A 25,142-nucleotide genomic window follows, 5' to 3' on the forward strand; every position below is an offset into this window, starting at 1 on the left:
AGATAGATAGATAGATAGATAGATAGATAGATATAGATAGATATAGATAGATATAGATATAGATAGATAGATATAGATATAGATAGATAGATATAGATATAGATAGATATAGATATAGATATAGATAGATATAGATATATATATATATATTTATACATATAGATATATATATATATATATATATATATATTGTTACGGGTCACGGACAGATGTTATATTGACCGAGCGGTGGTGTATTACCGCGACCGTTACAGGATCCCCGACTCACCCGATTCCACCCAAACATTGGCCGGATCGCACCGCAGCTGCTCAATGAGGGAAAAGACTAAAACGACGAATGCAAAGAGGAAAACGAAGGCAAAGAAAGGTTTGGAAATACTACTGAATTTATTGACTATTTACACACATAGGGAAAAAGAAAGCAGTCACGTTTATTTACAAGCACATCAGACGCAGGTGACACAGTGAAATCTTTAGCTTACCTACACAAGCTTAATTAACCCAGGACAGAACAAACGGAACAAACTCACGTACACAAGAAGGGTGGAAAGGCAGGAGGTGGATGGCTGGAGGGAGAGGGAGGTCCAAGGGGGTCCTGCAGCTCGATCGGCGCGTTTAGCAGCCGCCGTTCCTTCACGGCCTTGCTCAAAACCGCCGTCCAGGCCCCAAGTGGCTGTTGGGTGGTGTTGCTGCTGCGGCCTCCGCTGCTTTCCCAGGACTTGTCTGACTCGTTGGTCCAAACCCTCAACTCTTTCTTGGTCCCTCACTCTTTACCACCGACTCCTCACCGCAACCAACGCAACCGCTGACCACCATCACCGACTCCTCACCGCAACCAACTGACCACCGACTCCACTGACTGACTCTTCACGACTCTCTTTCTTGACGACCAACTCTCAACCAACTCAGACCAACTCACTTCCGTTCGCGCCTTTTATAGCGCCTCCAGCGATTAAGCCGCCGGCCTTTTGGACACGCCCATCGGGGTGCTCACCTCGGCCCTGGTTGGTCGCGCGACCCTCTCGCTCCGCCCTTGATGACGACGGGCGGGTACGCCCCTCCTCCCCTCTATGACGAGGTGGAGACATGCCTTTCTTCTCCGACCCTGCCTCGTGGTCAATGGCGGTTATTGGAGGGGAGGTAATTGAGAATCGAGGGCTCAGCAATGACGAAAGGGGATGTGATAGGAAATGGAGGTTTTGGGGATGGGAATGAAAGGGGATCTATTCTCTTTCACTGGTGCAATGGAGTACTTCAATTAATGGGAGACACAGCCTTACCCTAGAACACAGAATAAGAGATAACTATCAACAGGGGTATTCTATTACTTGGCTGACGTGTATGCTTGTGGACTAATTATGGGATGCCCTTTCACCTTTACACAGCTCCGGAGGTAGGGGGGGCGCAGAATAAACAATTATAATAATAATACAGCACACAATCAAAAAAATACAGTCCTCATCTCCGCAACACTGCACCCTCCTCCTCTTAGGCACGGCCCGGGCCTACAACTTTTATTTTTAGTGTGACACGTAGGTGTAGTTCCCTCTATTTTTAACCTGACCCTGAGTGCGACAGTTTTAAAACATAAATAAATGTGTCCCGCTGCTCCATTGCACCCTGCCTAACAGACTTACGCCCACAGTTAACCGAATTGCGGAATGGTCTTCAAACTATACACTGACGGTGGGAAGCATTATTTACAATGACGCTATTTTTATTTACAAAACTAACCCAGGACCTGTGATTGTTCTTTCTGGGGGGGAGACAGTCTGCTCTGCATCGACGCACCATGAACGCACCCAAAAACGCACCAATACAAGCACCCAAGCACCAATCAGTGCAGTCACCATTGTTCAAGAGTGTTCAACAAAAATAAATTCAACAACCCCTAACCCTGCAGGTGGTCTCTTGCTCTTCGGCTCCCTCTGCTGGTTATTATTATTTGGTCTTCCAGATGTTGTCATTCTTTTGCTTTGCTTACTGGCGGCCTATTTGTATTAAACTTGCACCCAATGTGTCCTTTTTATTTATTTTATTTATGGCCCACAGGGCCGACTAGTGTGGTTCACCTGTGGGGCATCGGTGCCCTGTGGCCAAGGTCCGCCAGCAAGATTTCGGGCCCTCATGGCTGGTTCCAGCAGAGGGGCCATGCCCCAACCCATGGGGTCCATAAGTGGTGCTCGGCCACAGGCATGTGGTCCATAATGTGGTGCATCGATGCAGACAGCTGGTTCTGGGAATTTCGGGCGCACAATGGCCGACCCACGCATGCTCCCCTCGGCACCCAATGGCGCACAGGTCATGTGGGAGACAAAAGGGGAAAGACAATTGAGCGAGGGGTAAGGTCACAAGGGTACACATCAATAAGGCAATGCAAGGCGAAATGCGTACGGAGGGCGAAGTGAGAAAGCTCGTCCCTACCGTACGTCACCCCCCTGTCACCTACCCTACCCTTGCCCTTACCCCATATGTACAAAAATCTACACATTTACAAATTCGTCACTACTGTCACGTCTTTCCCATATTTCCCCTATACCAAATTCGTCTCCACAATCCCTCTACTTCAAAATTTGCCATCACCAAATTCATCATCAATCCTCATAAGGAGGCAGAGATGGAACATCAAAGCACAATGTCACACCCACGTCATGATGCGTCTCACAATCCAAACATTTGCACAGTAAAAATAATTAAACATGGCATGGTGCGGAGTACCTGTCACCTCAGGTGAGTGGATGCAGATGGTGCGAGGAGATCCTTCATCCTAACTATCCTCTAAATTATTTTAACACACTTTACACTACCCGGGGTCTTTCCCTGCCAATCCATTGGCCAACTTACACTATGTGTTCTAAAAACCAATTCCCATTGCCCAAACTGTGGTGCTTCTCAATTTGGGATCTCACTCCCCCGATTCATCTCCCGGTGCCCTCGCACAATTTCTGGGCTGTGACGTGTAGCTCTCCCAGCAGGTCTACCCACCTGCACACCTCCACCACTGTAGTTGCCACCCGAGCTTACCTGCTCCTTAACCTAACCTATCTACTTTGGGAAGGCCCCTCCTGGCTCTGTCACCCCTCTCGGTGCCCTCTGGCACTGGGCTACCCGGGTCCGTCCTCCGGATCCTCGGGCCCCATCCACAACAACTACTACCGGCTCCCAGAGCCCACCTGCGGCCTCACCTGGCCGACATCCTCACAGTGGTGGGGCGCCCAACCAACTACACACACTAACAGGCTACACGCCCAGCCATTTCCACAACACTAATGCACCCATCCAAAGACCATTCTTTCACCCGCACCACAGATGCCAATATCCAACCACAATTTACCTGTACCCTCTACCTAACACTTACACTACCCGCCCCGGGTATCCGTGATGGGGGTCCACTCTTCCCCCATTCACACCTTCGCACCATCCACTCCACTCCACAATTTCCACCATACTCACTCCACGACCATCCATTCCAATACTCCATACCATTTATTCCATACACCTGTCCTCCATTCACCTGTCGTTGCACACCTGTGCAATCATACCTGGTGCCACCTGCACCCTCCTCCTCTTCCTGGACCAGTTGGTCAACACAACACACATCACCATCACTCACTCATACACTGCTCCACACACCTGTTCAGTTGCACACCTGTGCAATCACACCTGTTCAATCACACCTGTTCAATCCTCACACACACGGCATCATCTCAGCTAACTACTCCCCTCAAACTTGCGCTTCCCAGTCGTCCCTTTAAACTATTGCGCTCCCACGTCATTATAATCCATACTAATCTACCTGCGTCTGCGTCCCCCCTACAGGTATCAGTCACTTACTAAACCTTAACGTTACCTAATGTCCTCTTCGCTAGATCCCTACACATGATATATCCTAACCCACCCGGGCTAGTTTTCACTGCCATCAACCCCATAATCTATTGCGCATTTGCCCCACGTCTGTGAGGGATGGTGGATTTGCCATCCCACCACATCGGGGGTCTCTCTATCAATTTTGCTCGTCCAAATTCCAACCAATTCAAAAATTTTCCATTTACTGCCAATTCTACCCACTATTATAAATTTCATATCAAATCACTACCATCATCATCACAGTCCGCTATATCCTAGCCTCGGTGCGTCATGACATCATTAAACTCGGTTCGTAAAGCCGAGCAATGAATTCGGGTGGTTTGGTCGCCTGCAGGTTGAATCCGTCCGGCTTTCGGTCCAAGGGAGGTGGTTTGGTTGGACCGAGGCTCCACGCACCATCTCGGCGCGGCACCTTGCGGTCCCGGGCCCGATGGCTCAATCTCCCTCGGTCGGAACCCCGTCCCCATGAGGGGGCACCGTTCCGCTTCCTCCCACTCGCCCTTGAACCGGGCCGATATCGTCTGGTGTGAACAGCCAAGGCGACGTGCCACCTCACGGTAGCTCAGTCCGCCTTACAGCATGCCCAGGGCACGCTGCCGTTGATCCCTTGACAATCGTGGCATGTTGATTGAAATGCCCATTTTGCACTGGCCTTTTTAAAGCCAATATCAAGACATCACGTGCAGCTCATTAAAATCATCCCGTACCCCTTGGCTAATCACTGACAGTCAAAACGGCTGTTCAACAGCTGTGCTATGAAGTGACCATTGAAGGTTCAAGTGACCATCCCTGACCGTTTTGTCTGACAGTGAGGACGCTATTGTCCACAAATAAGTTCACACATTTACTACACGCAGTGTTATTGTTGATATTTTAAGGTGTCAAAGGTGGTAAGTTTCTTTTGCGTTTCAGCATATATATATATATATATATATATATATATATATATATATATATATATATATATATATATATATATATATATATATATATATTGCTGCGGTTTTGAGATTGGCACATTGAAGTCATTAAAGGTTAAAGGTTTGCCCCCCATAGTTAGTCACACGAGCAACATCTAGGCCCATTTGTAGTATAGTTATGTCTTAGTATGTGTAAGAATAGGCCATTTCCCTTCCCCTCTTCGTACCTGCTTTTGTGTAAAGACAGGAGAATAGGCCCTACATTCATTTTGCTCCAACCTCCATTCTACCTCTTTTGGCGCAATCCATCCCGCGTCCCATTTGGCTGTCCCCTAGTCGAGTTAACACGAGGTGGGCCTCGGAAGGTGAAGGAGGGGAGCGGGGTCGGGGTGAGCGGTGTGGGGGGACGGTAAGAGCCACCAGCCAATCAGAGCTCGAGCGGCATGGCGTGAGAGGGCGTGGTGCAGAGAGTCTGGTGAGTTCCAGAAGGTTCGCGGCACTGGTTCGCGTATAAGCCCATACGAAAAGCCCACGAAAGGACTTGGACTTGACTTGCACCTGTGGCGCGAGAGGACTGTGCCAGAGAATTTGCATCACTCGCCGTTGTTGAACTTTGACCCTCGCAATAGTACGTGCGCGCCAGGGGATAGAGGAAGAGGCATTGGCCATACTTGTACGTGGGCGCAGCCAGACGCGCCGGTAACGAATCTAGCGCATTTCGGCCACGCGAGTGAACGCGGCCATAACTGCGAGTGAATATCCGCCAGTCGCGCCAAAGTCCGCCCTCTACCGTGCCCCCCGAGATAACCCGATTGTTCAGGCGACACGCTATGACCTCCTGCCTTCTCCTGCCTCCATCTCCACCAGGCATGCCGGGGACCGGAGAGAGCTGCACGAGAGCCATCCGTGGACGTGCTGCAGAACATCATCCTACCCATCTGCAATCCCCGTGTGAGTGTGTGTGTCAGATGGGCCCGTTTGTCCAGTGGTATTGAGTAAGACTGTATAAGGCTTGCTCTGTGTCCCTTTCCTTCTACCAATCCTTGTATAGTGTAAATAAATTCTGTTCTTCCTTCTGATTCGATCGTTCCCGTGATTTCTCCATTGGCTAAGCGTGGTACGAATAGAACCGCGTGAATCGGGTTCCACCATCTATAACGGCGCGGATCACGTGTATGCAACCGCTCAGCGTATCACCAACACACGTGGTTCGTGCGAGGCTTATTTCCTCGCTTCAGGGCAGCGCTAATACTTAGGTAACAGCGAATTTGGTCCCGAAACCCTATTTAGCGCTGTCCGGAAGGGACGTAATAGGTCTCGGGTCGCGCCAGGTCAGTCAAGACAAGGGGACTAATCCCCCCTTGGTAAGGGAAGAAGGCCGGCGGCAGAGCCACAACAACTGGTGTCAGGAGTGGGATAGGACCCAAAGTGCGCTTAATGCACTCCAAATTGTGAGCGACCAAAATTTAGTATAAGACCCAAATTTTAATTCGTGCCATGGCTAGCCAAAGCGATCGAATGCCGGTGGGGGTAGAAGAGGAGGTATCTGATGAGGAGTTAGAATCGATAACCCAGGACCCTAGGGAAGAATGGGAAGAAGAGGAGAACATTGATGAGGGGCCGGCCGTCGGGGTAGAAAATGGTGGCGCATCACACGTGGCGGCGAGAACCGAGCCTGCGGCGCCAATGGATATGGGCACCTTCATGGCGCAACTCAATGCATGCTTCGTGGTGCAAAGTAATGAAATGAGAGCAGAAATGAAAGAGATGGGGGACAAATCAAAAAGGGAAATAATTGCCGCCCAAAAGAATGACATAAAAAAAAATTGGTGATGAATTGGAAAACAAAATAGGTGGCCAATTGAAAGAAATGGGGGGCCAGTTGAAAGAAATGGGGGACAAATCAACCCGGGAATTGGAAGAGGTGAAAAAGGGGCTGGAAAGGAAAATGGACGCCCAAAAGAACGAATTGGAAAAAATGAGGGTGGCGTCTAAGAGGGAAATAGAAGAGATGGGGGAGGACATAAGGCGCGGGTTGAGCGAAGAGGTCGCATTGGTATGCGACGAGGTAAAGCTGTGTGAGGAGTGCGTGGAGAAGGAGTTGAGGAAGAGTACGGCTAGGTTACATGGGGGTATAGAGGAATTGACGCGGGAAGTAGAGAAGCTGACAGTGGGACAGCAGGAGTTAAGGGAGAAAGTGGGTAAGAACACAGACGTGATAGGGGGGCTGAAAGCAGCACAAAGGAAATAAGACGGGAGGTGATAGCGACGAAGAAGGAGTTTCTTAAGTGGTACACGAAGGGTCGTCTCTACCACATCGATGATGTGGTAGAGACGTTGGGGATGAGGGAACGAGAGGTTAGGACCCATATAGAGACGACCAGGGTGGCTTTAGAAGAAGAAATTGCGGGGGCGCACGGGGAAATAGAAGGGGTAAAACAAAAGTTGGAGGAAGTAGAAGAAGGGGTGAGTGAAATTAAAAAGAGACGGAAGGAGACTAAAAAAGAAATAAAAGAGGAAGTGATGGAATATGTGCAAGGTCTGTGTTCACATCGTGATGACGTGCTTGCTAACCAAATAAAGAGTTTGCAGGTGGCGGAGGAGAAGCGAGGAAGAAGAAGCACCGAGGTGAGTGGCGATATGGGAAGAAATGTGTATGGTGTGAGGGGAGGTTCGACGAGCTTGGGAGTTGGCATAAACCCGGGCGTTCATGAAAGGCCGAATGTAAGGTGTGCGACCGCCACAGAGGGCGTGGAGAGAGAGTGTGCGCTTGGGTGTCCGACCATGGGGTGTGTGAGAGGTGTTTGTGAGCCGGGGTGTGCGGGCATGGAATGGGTAGCGGGTCACTACGAGGCGGCTCAGGCATTGACACCGACCGGGGTAGTCTTTAGAGGGACGGTGGACGCACGCGAGCCCCCAGGAGGTAGTGTACTATGGGGGCCCCAACGGTTCGGCCCCACGTTAACCCCGCAAGGAGCGGCGCACGGGGTCCGACCATCGGGCGGCCATAAGGTCCCGCTCACGCCGTATGACGGCAAGAGCGATTTGAGGGCGTATCTGGCGCAATTCGACCATGTGTGTAGGGGAAACGGTTGGAACCCGGACGAAGGTGGGGTACACCTTGTGGCAGCCCTGCGCGGCGCAGCGGCGGAGGTTCTGACGGCCTTACCACCGGGTGCTCTCACCCTGCCAGAACTCCGTGCAGCCTTAATTAATCGTTTCGGCGTAGAACAGCAGAGCGAGCTTGTTAAAGCTCAGCTCGTGGTGCGAAAAAGAAAACCCCAGGAGACCATCGGGGAATTAGTTTACGACATTCGCCGCGCAGTGGCGATAGTGCATGCGGACATGGTCGCGACCTACCAGGAAAGCTTGGCGCTGGACCATTTCATCCAGGCCTTCCCGGACCCCGAGCTTCGGCAACAGCTCGCCATGTGGCACCCGCGGACCTTGAGCCAGGCGGCTGACGCTGTGGCCCGTTGGGAAGCAGCGAGGCCCCTGGCCCGGGGGAGCGAGCCCCATGCAGTGGCGGTGAGACAGGTAGGGCCCGTGGCTGGTGGACCAGCGCCTCACGGGATCTGGACCATGGCAGGCGGCTCCGGAGGTGGCACACTGTATGCCACGATCAAATGCCCCAATTAGGACATACAGGGGGGGCAATTTGGAATTCCGGAGGCAAGCACCTTACCAGGTGAGGTGCTTTAATTGTAACCGGGTGGGTCACCGTGCGTGGGAGTGTCGAGCCCCGCGCCGGGACGGACCCCAGCAGCCGGGACCATCGACGCCGCCTCGAACGGGTCGGGCTAGCCGACCCCAGACACCCCCACGCCAGGGCCCGGGAAACTAATATGTGCCGAGCATGCAGGGCCGCGTTCGGCAGTAGGGGATGGAAAAGAGCCCTCATTGATGCGACGTCATCTATTGTGGCCAAATTGGTACTGGTAGTTTGACGATTTGGTCCAAAATTGCCGGCGTGGGGGTAGACGCCGTAGTGGACACAGGAGCTAGCACCACGATCATCAGCCCTGTGGTCCTTAATTCGAGTGCAGACGGCTGGGATAACATCCAGCATCTGGAAAACCATAGTTTGCAGCTGGCTACCGGGGTAACGGCCCCCATCATAGGGCGTGGTTTTGTAACCCGCAAGTTAGGGTCGGTAAAGAGGGAAGTAGAAGTTTGGGTGGTAGAGGTGTGCGACCCATGCCTAATCAGGCTGGATCTGTTGACTGCCAGCGGTTGTAAAATCGATTTGTGCCGGGGGACCCTGCAAGTGGGAGTAGAGGGGCTGCCATTGGATGAGGTGAGCACGGCCGAAAGGACGGAGCTGGAGGCTTCTGAGGCCGTGACCATCCCCCCACGGGCCGAGGCCATAGTGCCAGCCCGATGGCTAGCTCGCCCAACATGGCAGGAGTCCTGCGGCCTAGTCGAACCGGTGGCAGCGCAGTCCATCCTGGGTTTAGTCGTGGGCCGCACCCTCGTAAAAACGGACGGGCCGGTGGTGGCCGTCCGAGTAATTAATATTAGTACAGAACCACGCACTATAGGACGGGGCACGAAGACAGCCGGCTGCACCCCAGTTGATGAAGTCGCTGTAGCGAGGGGCGAGAACATCCAGCTGAGCCGGTCCCAGCGGGAGTCCCTAGGAAGTAGTAGGAATTGGCCCGATCCCATTTGTGAGATGGTAAACCGGAGTAGCGTAGAGTTGGAGGAGACCCAGAGGGAGGCCTTCCACAAATTGATTGAGACCCATTTGGATATCTTCTCCTTGTCCTCCGTGGATATTGGATGTACGGGCCTGGTGAAACATCAGATCCACACCGGTGAGGCCCGGCCTATTCGTCAGCCCGCCCGACGGCTCCCTTGGAGCAAGAGGGAGGAAGCTGATGAACATGTAGAAAAGATGCTCAATGCAGGTATCATTGAGTCCTCGGGAAGTCCTTGGATGTCACCTGTTGTGTTGGTCAAAAAGAAAGATGGGACCACGCGTTTCTGCATGGACTATCGCCAGCTAAACAACGTGACACTCAAAGCCTCATATCCTCTGCCAAGAATTGACAATACCCTCGATGCCGTTGCGGGCTCAAATTGGTTCTCAAGCTTGGACCTCAAGAGTGGGTATTAGCAGGTGGAGATGGATAGGGCAGGGAAGGAGAAAACGGCATTTTCCACAGGTAAGGGGCTGTATCAGTTCACTGTGATGCCGTTTGGTTTGTGTAACGCCCCCGTCACTTTTGAAAGATTGATGGAGCATGTGCTGGGCGGCATGCCATGGCAGTCATGCCTGGTGTACCTGGATGATGTCCTGGTGCATGCCAAAACATTTCCTCAAGCAATAGCTAATTTGGACCAGGTGCTTGGGTGCCTCAGACAGGCAGCATTGAAGTTGAGCCCGAGTAAGTGCACTTTGTTTGCCAAAGAGGTGGCCTATTTAGGTCACGTCATTGGTCGTGAGGGGGTAAAAACAGACCCAGGCAAAATTACAGCGGTAGAGGAGTGGCCCGCACCGCATACCATCAAGGAGGTGCGGGGATTTTTGGGACTCTGCTCCTACTACCGGCGTTTTGTGGCAAAATTTACAGAGTTGGCTCGGCCCCTTCACCGGCTTATGGAGAAGGGGACGAGATTTAATTGGACAAGGGAGTGCCAGGAGGCCTTCCTAGCATTGAAGGGGTGTTTGACATCCGCACCCATTCTAGCATTTTTGGGACTCTGCTCCTACTACCGGCGTTTTGTGGCAAAATTTACAGAGTTGGCTCGGCCCCTTCACCGGCTTATGGAGAAGGGGACGAGATTTAATTGGACAAGGGAGTGCCAGGAGGCCTTCCTAGCATTGAAGGGGTGTGTTCATCACCATGTTCATCCATGCAGTGATGGGACATTTACCCTGGACACGGATGCAAGCCAGGAAGGATTGGGCGCGGTTTTGTCCCAGACACAGGGGGGCGTGGAGAGAGTGATCGCGTATTATAGTCCGGCCATGAGTAGGCCCGAGCGAAATTATTGCGTCACTCGCAAAGTGTTATTGGCTATGCTGGCTGCCATGAGCAATTTCCACTCGTACTTGTAGGGGCGGAAATTTCTGGCTCGAACTGACCATTCCTCCCTGCAATGGCTCCTCCGGTTCAAGGAACCTGAGGGCCAAATTGCAAGGTGGTTGGAAAAGTTGCAGCAGTATGATTTCAGTGTGACCCATAGGGCCGGGAAGGCCCATGGGAATGCCAATGCACTCTCTCGATGTCCTTGTTTGGGGGAAAACTGTAAATTTTGTGCGAGACACGAGGAGAAGGAACAATTGGCAGACTCCACCCCTACCCTCGTAGTCTGTGCAACCCGGTTGAGAGGGCCAATCTTGCCACTAACTGCCAATGAAGAATTTGGAACTTTGGCTTGGAGCACGGCCCAGCGGGAGGATCCCGTACTGGGACCGGTGTACGAATGGGTTCGATTAGGGAAAAGACCTAACGGGGAAGAGGTCACCCCCCTCGGGGTGCCAACAAAGGCATATTGGGCTCAGTGGCAAACCCTGGAATTGAAAAGTAACATCTCGTACTGCAAATGGATAGAGATTCCCTCTGAGAGAACTTCCTGGCTGGTGATAGTCCCAGAGAAATTTTAAAACACCATATTACAGCAGGTGCATGGTACCCGCTCCGGCGGCCATTTGGGCAGGACAAAGACAACATCTCGGGTCCGCCGGAGGTTCTATTGGGTGAATATGGGGCGCGATATACAGGACTGGTGTCGGAGATGCGACGCCTGTACTGCTAAAAACGGACCAGCATGAAGGATGAGGGCCCCCCTTCAATTACACCAGGTGGGGGCCCCCCTTGAGCGGGTGGCTATGGATATTCTAGGACCACTACCCCGCACCCGCCAAGGTAATAAGTATATCCTCGTTGTGATGGACTATTTCACCAAGTGGCCGGAGGCCTACGCCCTCCCTAACCAAGAAGCCGGGGTGGTCGCACAGGCCTTCATGGAAGGATTTGTATGTCGGCATGGGATTCCGGAGGAGCTGCACACCGACCAGGGTCGAAGTTTTGAAAGCCAATTATTAAAAGATGTGTGCAGGCTCCTGTCATTTAGGAAGACACGGACAACGCCCTTAAGACCACAATCTGACGGGATGGTGGAAAGATTCAACCGAACCCTGGTACAACAATTGGCGTTATTTACCACCACCCGTTTGTCTGTCCGTTTGTGAACAAGATATCTCAAAAAGTTGTGGACGAATTTGGACGAAACTTGGTGGACAGGTTGTGTGTGTAAAAAGGAAGAATCGATTAGATTTTGGTGAAGATCCGGATCCGGCTAGTATAATTTTTTTAAGTGATTCTTCACCATTGAGTGATATGGCCAACCTGGCGGAGGTATGCTCTGTACTGAGTGCTGTTCTAGTTATTTCTATATTGATCCTGGTACTATCCTTGACAATTTCACGTTTCTTTGACTCCTCGGACAATAAGCGGCCGGAGGGTGGGGTTGTCTGCTGGTGGGGTTAAATTGGGTAACATAGGAGACGACTGGTATGTATGTATATATGTATGTATGTATGTATGTATGTAAGTAGTATGTGTGTATGTAGTATCTATGTATGTATGTATGTATGTATGTATGTGTGTAAGTTGTATGTATGTATATATGTAAGTAAGTATGTAAGTAAGTAAGTATGTATGTAAGTTGTATATATGTAAGGTGTATATATGTAAGTTGTATGTATGTATGTAGTATGTGTAGTGAAATCGTATTCGTACTGAACCCGGGGTGATGCTCGCTGCTCGTTGACACCGCTAGGGGCGTGACTATAAGACCCGCTGCTGCGAACGGTGCTCCGAGACTTCTCCTGTGACATGTTACATCGGTAGCCTCGCTAACGGTACGCCTGTTTAGAATATCCAGCTTGCTTGCATTGAATGATATGAATGGACCCATGAGATGTCGCATCGTATACTTATTGTGTATTTCTACTTTACAGGATGATGTGATGATCTAAATGCAATTAAACCAACCGTTGGACTAAAGTTGTGTGGACCTGATTGGTTTTCCACAACACTTAATTGCATTTAAGATCCATGGCTGGCAACAAGACGCTGACGGTGTCCATCTTCAGCGCCGACCCGCAAGCCCCGGATGGTGGCTTGCAGCTGAAGCACTGGCTCAGACAATTGCAGAATCTTTTTGATGAGCCTGAGACCGCACCGACGGCTGCCGCGAAGCTAGCAACTCTCCATGCAAAAATCGACTACCGGGTGTACAACGCTATCGCTCAATGCGCGACGTATGACCTCTCCATCGCCGAGCTCAAACGGCTATACATAAAGAAAAAAAGCCCGGTGTACGCACGCTATTTGTTGCAAACGCGACGTCAGCAACCCAACGAGGCGATGGACCACTACGCCCAGGAGCTCCGGCAGCTTTTGCTGGACAGCGTCAGGGAGCCACGGACTCCCGCGCAGGCTCAGGATGATCGTCTTTTAGATGCCTTCATTGCAGGGGTCTCCTCCCAGGAACTGAGGCTCAAACTCTTGGAGAAGACCGACCTGACCTTCGCTACGGCACTCGAGCAAGCGACAGTATACACCGAAGCGCGGATGCAATCGAACACCTACGAACGCACGCGCCTTTTGGCGGGCACCACGCTACACGCCCGGCCAGAGAGTGCTACCGCCGAGGACGCGGATCCGCTCGCTGAACTCCGGGATGCTCCGGAGGAAGACCCAGCCCTGACGGCTGCCGTTACGACCAGACCCAAGGCCTTGCGTGGGGCCGCATGCTTTTTCTGTGGGGGGCCACGTCATGCCCGGGTCGTGTGTCCGGCACGAGACGCTATATGCCATTTGTGCTCGCTAAAGGGACATTACGTGAAAGTATGCAGGAAAACGGCACGCGGCTCGCGGCTCATTGACTCGCGCAGTCGCGGTCGCGCGGGCGCAGCGACCTTGAATGGGCTCATTGCGGAGCCCGCGAGCCGAGCCCGACACCCGGCGCCTTACCCGACTTCGAAGGGGAGGGCCCCTCTCTGCGGACCCCTGGGCGCTCAGACGTCCTTGGCGGGCGTCACCGGACAGCCACCACCGTCTCATTCTCCATCGGGCACAAAGGCCGTGTCCTTGGCCAAACTCCGGGCCACGCAAGGGGCTTTGAAACCTCGCCAAGCCCCAGCGGAACGTACTCCTCGAGTCGTCCACGAGCTAACAGCGGCCCACGCCCCGACAAAGGAGATAAGGGAGCTTTCAAATACTACGGAGGCCTTTTGCTGCCAAAAATGTCAAAAGGCGATTTCGACTACTACGGAAGCCTTTTTCTGCCAAAAGTGTCAAAAGGCGATTTCAAATACTACGGAGGCCTTTTCTCGTCAGAATTGTCAGATTTTGAATCGCGAAACACCGGAATGCTGGGGAAAGCCCTCTGATGACGATAATGGATTCCCCATGGTCAACGCAGACTCCGGCCACGACCGCAAAACTGCTGCTGGCGTAGGATCCACCCGCGAGGCTGGTCCGACCCATTCGGGGGGCTCAGTCCCGCTCCCAGCAGCCTCGTCTCGCCTGGCTCAAGCCCTTATTCCCCTCATGGTTGAAGGCCATTGTGTTCGGGCCTTGGTGGATACAGGATCTACGGATAGTTTTATCGACCAGCGACTTGTGCTCAGGCATGGATGGCGGATCTGGCGGTCTACGAGACGGATCTTCATGGCTTCCCAGGGGCTTCGGCTCAGCACGAAGGGGGAATGCCGATTGAAACTCGTGCTAAAGGGACGGGTTTTCCCTGATGTACACCTTATGGTTTTACCCGCATTATGTGCTGATATTCTGTTAGGACACGATTTTCTTAAGCTGCATGGACGTCTGGTAATGGAGTTTGGTGGGCCTGACACTCTTGTTGTGGGGGCGGACGACGCGCTTGCGGTGTGCGCCCTAGCGCAAATGGACGTCCAGCCGCTTTCGCTGTTCCCCAATCTAACCTCCGACTGCACCCCTGTCGCGGTAAAATCACGACGCTACTCTCGCGCTGACATGCAATTCATTGCGGACGAAACGGCTCAGCTCTTGAAAGACGGCATCATAGAACCTAGTAGGTCGCCGTGGCGCGCCCAGGTCTTGGTGGTGCGCAGCGAGGCCCATCGCAGACGCATGGTAATCGACTATTCCCAAACGATTAACCGCTTTACACAGCTGGATGCCTACCCCCTTCCGGGGATGGACGCGCTAGTGCAACAGGTGTCCCAGTATTCGGTCTATAGCACTCTCGATCTCCGTAGTGCGTACCACCAGATCCCTATCTCTAGGGCGGATCGTATCTATACCGCATTTGAGTCGGGGCAGCGGTTGTACCAATTTACGCGATTGCCTTTTGGGGTAACGAACGGGGTCGCTTGTTTCCAGAGGGCCATGGATGACCTCGTTGCGCGGGAGCACTTAACCGATGTTTTCGTCTACCTCGATAATCTTACGGTTTGTGGATATGACCAAGGGCACCATGATGCTAATCTGAAGCGCTTCCTTGAGGTCGCGCAGCGGTATCACTTAACTATGAACGAGGATAAGTGCCAATACTCCCTACGCACGATAGATCTTCTGGGGTACACCGTGACCCATGGCTCTGTCGCTCCGGATAAGGAGCGTCTGCGACCTTTGCTCGACATGGCCCCTCCCTGCGATCGGGCGTCCCTGAAGCGCGCACTTGGGCTGTTCGCCCATTACTCCAAATGGGTGCAAAGTTTCTCCGCGAAACTTCGCCCCCTTGTGGCCTGCGACACCTTCCCCCTGAGTTCGGCCGCATTGACGGCCTTTGAAGGCCTTAAGACCGACATCGCCCGAGCCGCCGTGGCGACAATCGACGAGAGCGGCTCGTTCGTCCTCGAAAGTGACGCCTCGGATCAGGCCATCGCGGCGACCCTCTCCCAGGGGGGGCGTCCCGTGGCTTTCTTTTCACGGACTCTTACCACCGCTGAGCGGAGGCACTCGTCTGTTGAAAAGGAAGCGTATGCGATCGTCGAGTCTATTCGGCGATGGCGCCCGTACCTACTCGGGCGGAGCTTCCAAATCATCACGGACCAGCAAAGCGTTGCGTTCATGTACGACACCTTACACGCCCAGCGCATTAAGAACGAGAAAATCACTCGCTGGCGTATCGAACTCGCCGACTTCTGTTACACCATCAAATATCGCCCGGGGAAGGATAACCAGGCCGCCGATGCCTTATCACGACCGGCTACATGTGCTGGTATCACCTCTTTGGAGGGCCTACGGGTGCTGCATGCCACTGCGGGCCATCCCGGCGTAACGCGTTTCGCTCATTTTGTGCGGAGTGGGAATCTCCCATACTCGATTGACGATATCCGCCGTATCTGTCGCGACTGCGCTATCTGCGCGGAAATCAAACCGCGTTTCTATAACCCTCCCATGGGGACTCTGGTGAAGGCTACACGCCCGTGGGAATGCTTGGCGATGGATTTCAAGGGCCCATTGCCGGTGTCGAGCGGCTCTCGCTATCTGCTCACTATCGTTGAGTACTCGCGATTCCCCTTTGCTTATACGTGCGCGGACATGACTGCTGCCACGGTGATGCGATGCTTACAGAACTTGTTCTCAATGTTCGGTTACCCGGCCTATGTCCATACCGACCGGGGTGCGGTCTTCTTGTCTCAGGAGGTGCGCGGCTATCTGCTCCAAAATAACATTGCGTCTAGTTACACCACGCCGTACAGACCCCAGGCTAATGGGCAGATCGAACGCTTAAACGGGATTATCTGGAGGGCCGTCATGCTCCACCTCCGGACCCTCGGCCGGGGCCTCGATAAATGGGCTTGGTCGCTACCTGCGGCGTTGAACTCGATCAGGGCTCTCCTGAGTACGGCAACCAACCAAACTCCCCACGAGCGACTTTTCCACCACCCCAGGAGCTCGGGGTGTATACGGTCTTTGCCCAGTTGGCTCGCTGGGCCCGGGCGGCCTACCTTAAATGGGCGGTTCGCGCGAGCAAGTACGACCCCCTAGTGGACAAAGTGCAGATTCTCCAGGCTAATCCTGAGCATGCTCGTGTGATGACGACTGATGGCCGTGAGACTACTGTCTCCGTCCGTCACCTTGCCCCTTGCGGGGTCGACGACCTAAGTAGGGAATCGGACGAACCGATCGAACCCATCTATGAGTCTATGGCCTCTCCCGACGCTCCCATCGCCGAAAGTCTACCGACCCTCCCCTCGCCGAGACTACCTGGGCCCGACGACTTGGAGTTACCCCCTTCGTCACCCGACCCTGTTGGCGCCTCTGACGCCAGGGACACAGGGATACGTGATGCCATACCCGGGGAATTTCGGACGCGTGCTGGCAGAGAAATTCGCCGCCCGGCCCGATACGGTTGGATCGACTGATATTCCGCACCCTATTCGTGCTGACGCTCACTCGCTTTTAGCCGCGCGGCCGTATAATTCTGACGGGGGGGAGAATGTAGTGAAATCGTATTCGTACTGAACCCGGGGTGATGCTCGCTGCTCGTTGACACCGCTAGGGGCGTGACTATAAGACCCGCTGCTGCGAACGGTGCTCCGAGACTTCTCCTTTGACATGTTACATCGGTAGCCTCGCTAACGGTACGCCTGTATAGAATATCCAGCTTGCTTGCATTGAATGATACTAGGGCATTGCCCGTACTATATCTATATCTAAAATTATATCCCCCCCCCTCTATTTACATGAAATGGTTTGGTCCAAAGCGAACGGCTTGCGAGTACGGTGACAATCCCCCCCCTCTATTTACATGCAATGGTTTGGTCCAAAGCGAACGGCTTCCGGAGTTTGGTAAAGAAATCGCCATCGCGTGCACAAACGCGCAGGAAAGCGAATGAATCGCAAATTCGGTTTTATTAGTTTTAAAACATAGTTTAACGCCAACATAGTTTGCAAACGTGAAATAAATGAATACGCTCTCAAATGTGCCATCCGAGGCAGAGTGTGTCCTCCACGTTCGGCACACGCGATCATTCGCTGCTCTCTGATTGGTTGAATCGTTTTTTGGACATAGCTCGGTAAGTAATTGTCCGATTAATATGAAACCTTGAAAAGGCACATCCTCGGGTCCCCAGCAATATACCTGGCAAGTTTCAAGTATATCGGACCGGTAGTTGTCGAGAAACAGCGGTCACAGACAAACAAACAAACGTACAAACGTACAGACGTACAGAGATTACTGGAATTATAGATAGATGAATGGACCCATGAGATGTCGTATCGTATACTTATTGTGTATTTCTACTTTACAGGATGATGTGATGATCTAAATGCAATTAAACCAACCGTTGGACTAAAGTTGTGTGGACCTGATTGGTTTTCCACAACAGTATGTATGTATGTATGTATGTAGTATGTATGTATGTAAGTAGTATGTATGTAAGTAGTATGTATGTAAGTAGTATATATGTATGTAGTATGTATCTAAGTAGTATGCATGAATGTGTGTAAGTAGTATGTATGTAAGTAGTATATATGTATGTAGTATATATGTATGTAGTATATATGTATGTAGTATATATGTATGTAGTATGTATGTAAGTAGTTTGTATGTATGTAGTATATATGTATGTAGTATATATGTATGTAGTATATATGTATGTAGTATATATGTATGTAGTATGTATGTAAGTAGTATGTATGTAAGTAGTATATATGTATGTAGTATATATGTATTATATATGTATGTAGTATATATGTATGTAGTACATATGTATGCAGCATATATGTATGTAGCATATATGTATGGATGTAAGTAGTATGTTTGTAAGTAGTATATATGTATGTAGTATGTATGTAAGTAGTATATATGTATGTAGTATGTACGTAAGTAGTATGCATGAGTGTATGTAAGTAGTATATATGTATGTAGTATGTATGAAAGTAGTATGCATGAATGTATGTAAGTAGTATGTATGTAAGTAGTATGTATGTAAGTAGTATGCATGAATGTATGTAAGTAGTATGTATGTAAGTTGTATGTTTGTATGTACAGTCACGTGAAAAAGTAAGTACACCCCATGTAAAGTTTTGACTTTTTCAACATATTTCAACATACAGCTATTTGATCTTCATTTCAACAATATTGATAGATAAAGGTGATATAATATAACAAATATCATGAAACATTTACATTTTGTAGTCCATTGTATAATTTAAATAAACATAAATGCAAATTTCGCATGTGGAAAAAGTAAGTACACCCTTGGCTCCAATAGGTGGTATTGCCCCCTTTGGCAGAAACAACCTCAAGTAGGTGTTTCTTATAACTGTCGACCAGTCTCTGACATCGACTGGGAGAAATTTTTGCCCACTCCTCCATGCAGAATTCTTTCAGCTGTGCGATATTTGGGGGTTTCTTGCATGCACAGCTCGTTTCAAATCCTCCCACAACATCTCGATGGGATTTCGATCCGGGCTTTGCCTTGGCCATTCCAGAACCCTCCATTTCTTTCTTTTCAGCCATTACTTAGTGGTTTACTGGTATGTTTAGGGTCATTGTAATGTTGCAAGGTCCACCTTCGGTTGAGCTTCAACTTTCCGACAGATGGCCTCACATGATCCTCAAGCACCCTCTGGTACAATGAAGAATTCATAGTGGATTCCATGATGGTGAGCTGCCCAGGCCCTGATGCAGCAAAGCTGCCCCAAACCATAATATTTCCACCGCCATGCTTTACAGTTGGTATCAGGTTCTTGTGGTCAAATGCTGTCTTTGGTTTTGGCCAAACATGTCTTCTGGTACTGTGGCCAAATAGCTCTACCTTTGACTCATCTGCCCAGAGCCCATTGTTCCAGAAGTGCTGGTCTTTGCCTCGGTGTTCATTGGCAAACTTTAGTCTTGCCCTGATGTTCTTTCTCGACAGCAAAGGTTTCCTCCTGGCACACGTCCCATGTAGATCAAATTTGTGCAGCCTCTTTCTAATGGTAGACGCGTGCACTTTGGCATCAACAGTGGCAAGAGCTACCTGTAGGTCCCGTGATGACATTCTGGGGTTCTTAGAGACTTCTTTCAGCATCTTGCGGTCTGCTCTCGGGCTGAACTTGCTGAGGCGGCCTGGCCTGAACAAGTTGGCAGTTGTTTGGAATCTTCTCCACTTGTAGATGATCTTCCAGACAGTCGAATGATTGATTTCAAATTGTTTGGAGATCTTTTTAAATCCCTTCCCAGACTCGTAGGCATCTATAACCTTCTTTCTGAAGGCCTCAGAGAGCTCTTTTGATCTCGGCATGGTGACGCTGCACACTTCAACAACAAAGAGCAAACCAAACTAAATGTCTGATATTTAAATAAGACAGGTTCCTCCAAGATCCCCTCCAACGATGTTCTAATCATTTGCACCTGAGCTGGTGCACCTGATTCTAATTTTAGGTATTTGAAGTAGTGATAAATGTAGGGGTGTACTTACTTTTTTCACATGCGAAATTTGCATTTATGTTTATTTAAATTATACAATGGACTACAAAATGTAAATGTTTCATGATATTTGTGATATTATATCACCTTTATCTATCAGTATTGTTGAAATGAAGATCAAATAGCTGTATGTTGAAATATGTTGAAAAAGTCAAAAACTTTACATGGGGTGTACTTACTTTTTCACATGACTGTATGTATGTATTTATAACCACCAAGGGGTTACCCATAACGCTCTTGAGTACACTTCGGTAAGACATCTCGAGGATGTTCATGTGGGAGACACTGATAGACGTGTCTGCTGTGGGACATGTAACGCATCACAGGTGTGCATGCGGCCCGCAGGGGCTGAATCCTGTCGCGAGCACCATGTTCGTATTTCCGCCCGAATACCCTCGCTTGACAAATTCTCCACGACCTTTGGGTTCACCGACAGGGAGGGCTTTGGCAACTTCGTTTCAGCCTTGGAATTGGATTGGCCTGGTGTGCTCACTGCACGCGAATGCACACCTACCGTGCGCAAAGGTGTGTTCAAGGCACCGCGCCACGCATGACTTCCCTTTCCACCCGATCTCCCACGATCCACATCAAATGTCATGAAAAGCTGGAGTTCAGATAACCAAATGGATGGTGTTATTTACAACAATGTTTCAGGAAAATTGTGGAATAAATGTTTTCTTTTGGTCTGGAAAAGTGTGTAATAACTCGGAAAGACATTGCCACACCTTTGGGAATTGCTTTGATGCTGTTTGAGCAGCTTTGATGTTTCTAACTGAGAAAGAAAGAGCATGTACAATGTACATTGACTGTGAATGAGCAGTACAAGCACAGACAAGTAAGGTGGGCGTCTTGCTGGATAGGCTCGTTGTGAATGGGGAATATTAGATTGGAGAGGACGAGGCATCAGCATCCATTCAGCAATCTTCATGCTCATGCCAAACAAATAAGGATCATCTTTCACTTTGAGAGAAAAAAGCAGTAATTATATACGTTTGAATAAGGATATTGCATTGCTGTGTTGAAGAACTGTCTGGACACAACTTTGAGGTTGTGGGTCCATTGATGTTGAGTAATCTACTGATGTGGACCTGCAGTCAGGGTTGTAGACCCGCCGTTTGGTGGTTCTGGGCTGAATGGATCGACACCTCGATTAAAAACGGTGAAGACCTGATGATCCGGGCTGTTGGAAAACCAGTTAATTGCTTAGAGGTTAAGGTTATAACTTCAAATATAAAATAGCTTTTACAAGTATTTACAAGTACACAATATATCTATGTATGTGTGTTCGTATATGTATGTATGTATGTGTTTATATATATATATATATATATATATATATATATATATATATATATATATATATATATATATATATATATATATATATATATATATATATACATATATATAAATATATATAGTGTTGCGGAGATGAGGACTGTATTTTTTTGATTGTGTGCTGTATTATTATTATTATTGTTTATTCTGCGCCCCCCTACCTCCGGAGCTGTGTAAAGGTGAAAGGGCATCCCATAATTAGTCCACAAGCATACACGTCAGCCAAATAATAGAATATCCCTGTTTGATAGTTATCTCTTATTCTGTGTTTTAGAGTAAGGCTGTGTCTCCCATTAATTGAAGTACTCCATTGCACCAGTGAAAGAGAATAGATCCCCTTTCATTCCCATCCCCAAAATCTCCATTTCCTATTACATCCCCTCTGGTGATTGCCAACCCTCGATTGCCAATTACCTCCCCTCCAATAACCGCCATTGACCACGAGGCAGGGTCGGAGAAGAAAGGCGTGTCTCCACCTCGTCATAGAGGGGAGGAGGGGCGTGCCCGCCCGTCGTCATCAAGGGCGGAGCGAGAGGGTCGCGTGACCAACCAGGGCCGAGGTGAGCACCCCGATGGGCGTGTCCTGAAGGCCGGCGGCTTAATCGCTGGAGGCGCTATAAAGGCGCGCGCGCAAGCAGTTGCGCAGAGAGAGCTGAGTTGGTCGTCAAGAGAGAGCTGAGTTGTGTGGTCTTGGTCAGAGAGAGTTGTGAGGAGTCAGTCAGTGGAGTCGGTGGTCAGTTGGTTGCGTTGGTTGCGGTGAGGAGTCGGTGGTGGTGGTCAGTTGGTTGCGTTGGTTGCGGTGAGGAGTCGGTGGTAAAGAGTGAGCGGACCAAGAAAGAGTTGAGGGTTTGGACCAGACGAGTCGGACAAGGCCTGGCAAAGCACGCGACGTCCACAGCAGCCACAACAGCAGCTTGGGGGCCTGAACGGCGGTTTGGAGCAGGGCCGTGAAGGAACGGCGGCTGCTAAACGCGCCGGTTGTGCTGCAGGACCCCCTTGGACCTTCCTCTCCCTCCAGCCATCCACCTCCTGCCTTTCCACCCTTCTTGTGTACGTGAGTTTGTTTTGTTTGTTCTGTCCCTGGGTTAATTAAGTCTGTATAAGTTAATAATTGCACTGTGTCTCTGATCCTTCTGTATATTATTTTATTATCCTTCCTTCTCCTTGGTTACTTTGAGCATGTAAATAGTAGGAATAAATTTAGTAGTATTTCCAACCTTTTTGTCTTCTTCTTCTTCTTCTTCTTCTTCACATCCGTGTCGCCTTTGTCTTTTCCCTATTGAATAGCTGCGGTGCGATCCGGCCAACGTTTGGGTTCTAATCAGGGAGTAACTGTTCGGTCGCGGTTGGACCATCCGCTCGGCCCATCATAACATCTAAACCGCGATTAGTAACAATTGGTGTCTGGGAGTGGGATTCGGGGCCCGAACCAAATTTTTAAAAACATCTAAAAAAAAAAAAAATTTGGTCAAAATTTGGAGCGGCCGAAATTTGTTTTGTTTTACAAAACCTGAACTTTGAAATCGCGCCATGGCTGGTCAAGGCGACGGGATGCCGGTGGGAGAGATAGAGGGGTTAGGAGTAACCCAGGATCAAATGGAGGGGAGCAATGAGGAGGCAGTTGAGGGAGTATCAGGCGCGCAAAATAGCGTCCTCGCGCACGTGGGTGTAGCGGCACCAAATTTTGCCGCGCCCGCTACAGTAGCAGCGCCGCCGTTGGATTCGGACCTTTTGTTGCTACAAATCGGGGCCCTTATGGACAAAATGAGGGATGAAGAAAGGGCTGATAGTGCGAAAATGGAAAGCAGAATGATGGGGTAATGAGGGACGAAGTAAGGGGTACTGGTGAGGGGTTAGACAAGAAATTTGAGAAGTTAGACAATAATTTTGAGGGGTTAGACAACGGGATAAAAGAGGTAAAGAATGGGTTAACGGGGGTGGAAAATAGAATGGCTGCCCAGGAGAATCAGATAGAGGGGATGAAAAATGGGTTAATGGGGCTAGAAAATAGGATGGAGGACAAATTGCGGGAAATAGGGGAGCAATCCGCCCGAGAAATTAAACAAATGGGAGAGCAGATAGAGGAGGTAAAAATCGGGGTAGAAACCAAATTGGATGCTCAAAGGGATGAATTGGGACAGATGAGGGTGGCATCTACAAAGGAGATGGAGGAGATGAAAGAGGAGATACGACGAGGTGTGAGTGAGGAGGTCTCGGGGCTACGCGAGGTAAAGCGAGGTGAGAAGCGTATGGAGAAAGAGGTGAGAAATAATACGGCAAAGTTACAAGGGGGAATAGAAGATCTGACGGAGGAGGTGGAACAGCTGACAGAGGGACAGACGGAGTTAGTGGAGCAGGTTCAAAAGAACACTGCAGTACTCGGAGGGTTAAAGGCGACCCAAAAAGAAATTAAAAACGAATTAATAGCGACACAGAGGCAATGTCAGATGGTACGTGAGGAACTGACAATGAGGGTGGACGAGGTGACAGAGATAATGGAGACAAAGGACCGGCAGGTGAGGATGCACATAGAGACGGTCACGGTAGCCTTAGAGGACGAACTTGAGGAGACGCACCGAGAAATAAAAGAGGTTAAACAAAAATTAGAGGAAGTGGAAGAAGAGGTGAGTGAAATTAAGAAGAGACGGACAGAAACTAAGAGAGAAATCCAGGAGGAGGTAATGGAATTGGTACAAGGTCGGTGCTCAACTCATAATGTGATGCTCACTAACCAAATAAAGAGTTTGCAGGTGGCAAAAGAGGTGCGGAAACGAGGTGCCAAGGTGAGTGGCGAAATATTCGGAAATGTACATGATGTGAGGAAAGCTTCAGTCGGCTTGGGGATTGGTTTGGATCCGGGTGTTCGTGAAAGGCCGTTGGTGAAGTGTGTGACAGGTCAGGTGTGCGAAAAAAGAGGTGTGCAAGAATGCCCGACCATGGGGTGTGTGAGGAAAAAGTGCACGCCAAGGAGTGAGTGTGCCGTCAAGAGTGAGTTGGTCGAAGCGCGTGTGCGAGGGGGTACATGGAAGCGCGGTGTGGTGAGTGTTACGGAGGAAGTAACGAGAGAGTGTACACCTGTGGTGAGTGTTACAGAGGATGTAACGGGAGAATGCACGCCTGTGGTGAGTGTTACAGAGGATGTAACGGGAGAGTGTGTGCAAGAGTGTGCACGAGAAAGGTGTGTAACGGACAGGTGCATGAGGAAAGAGTGCGTTGTCAAGAGTGGTGGTGAGAGTAGTGAGAGTGGCACGGAGCGTGAGTTGGTTGTGACAGGTGAGCGAGGATGTACACCTGGAATGGAAGGATGCACACCTGGAATGGTAGAGCGTGTGTGGGAATGCACACTTGATTTGGTCGTGAGGCACGTGGTTGGGTGTGCGGGTGAAAGCACACCTGTGATTGTCACAGAGGAGGTGACCGAGGAAGGGGCGCGAAGAGGTGTGTTGGTGAGGTGTGCGAGCGACGAATGTGTGCCAAGGTGTTCGGTGGTCAGGTGTGTGACCAAGTCGGTGAGCGGAATGAGTGTACCGAGGTGTGTAAGGAAAGGTACGAGGAGCATGGGAACAGCTGGAGGTATGAGCAAGAAAGGGG

This window comes from Myxine glutinosa, chromosome 12 (genome assembly GCF_964187855.1).
Source record: "Myxine glutinosa chromosome 12, kmMyxGlut1.1, whole genome shotgun sequence".
NCBI lineage: Eukaryota > Metazoa > Chordata > Myxini > Myxiniformes > Myxinidae > Myxine > Myxine glutinosa.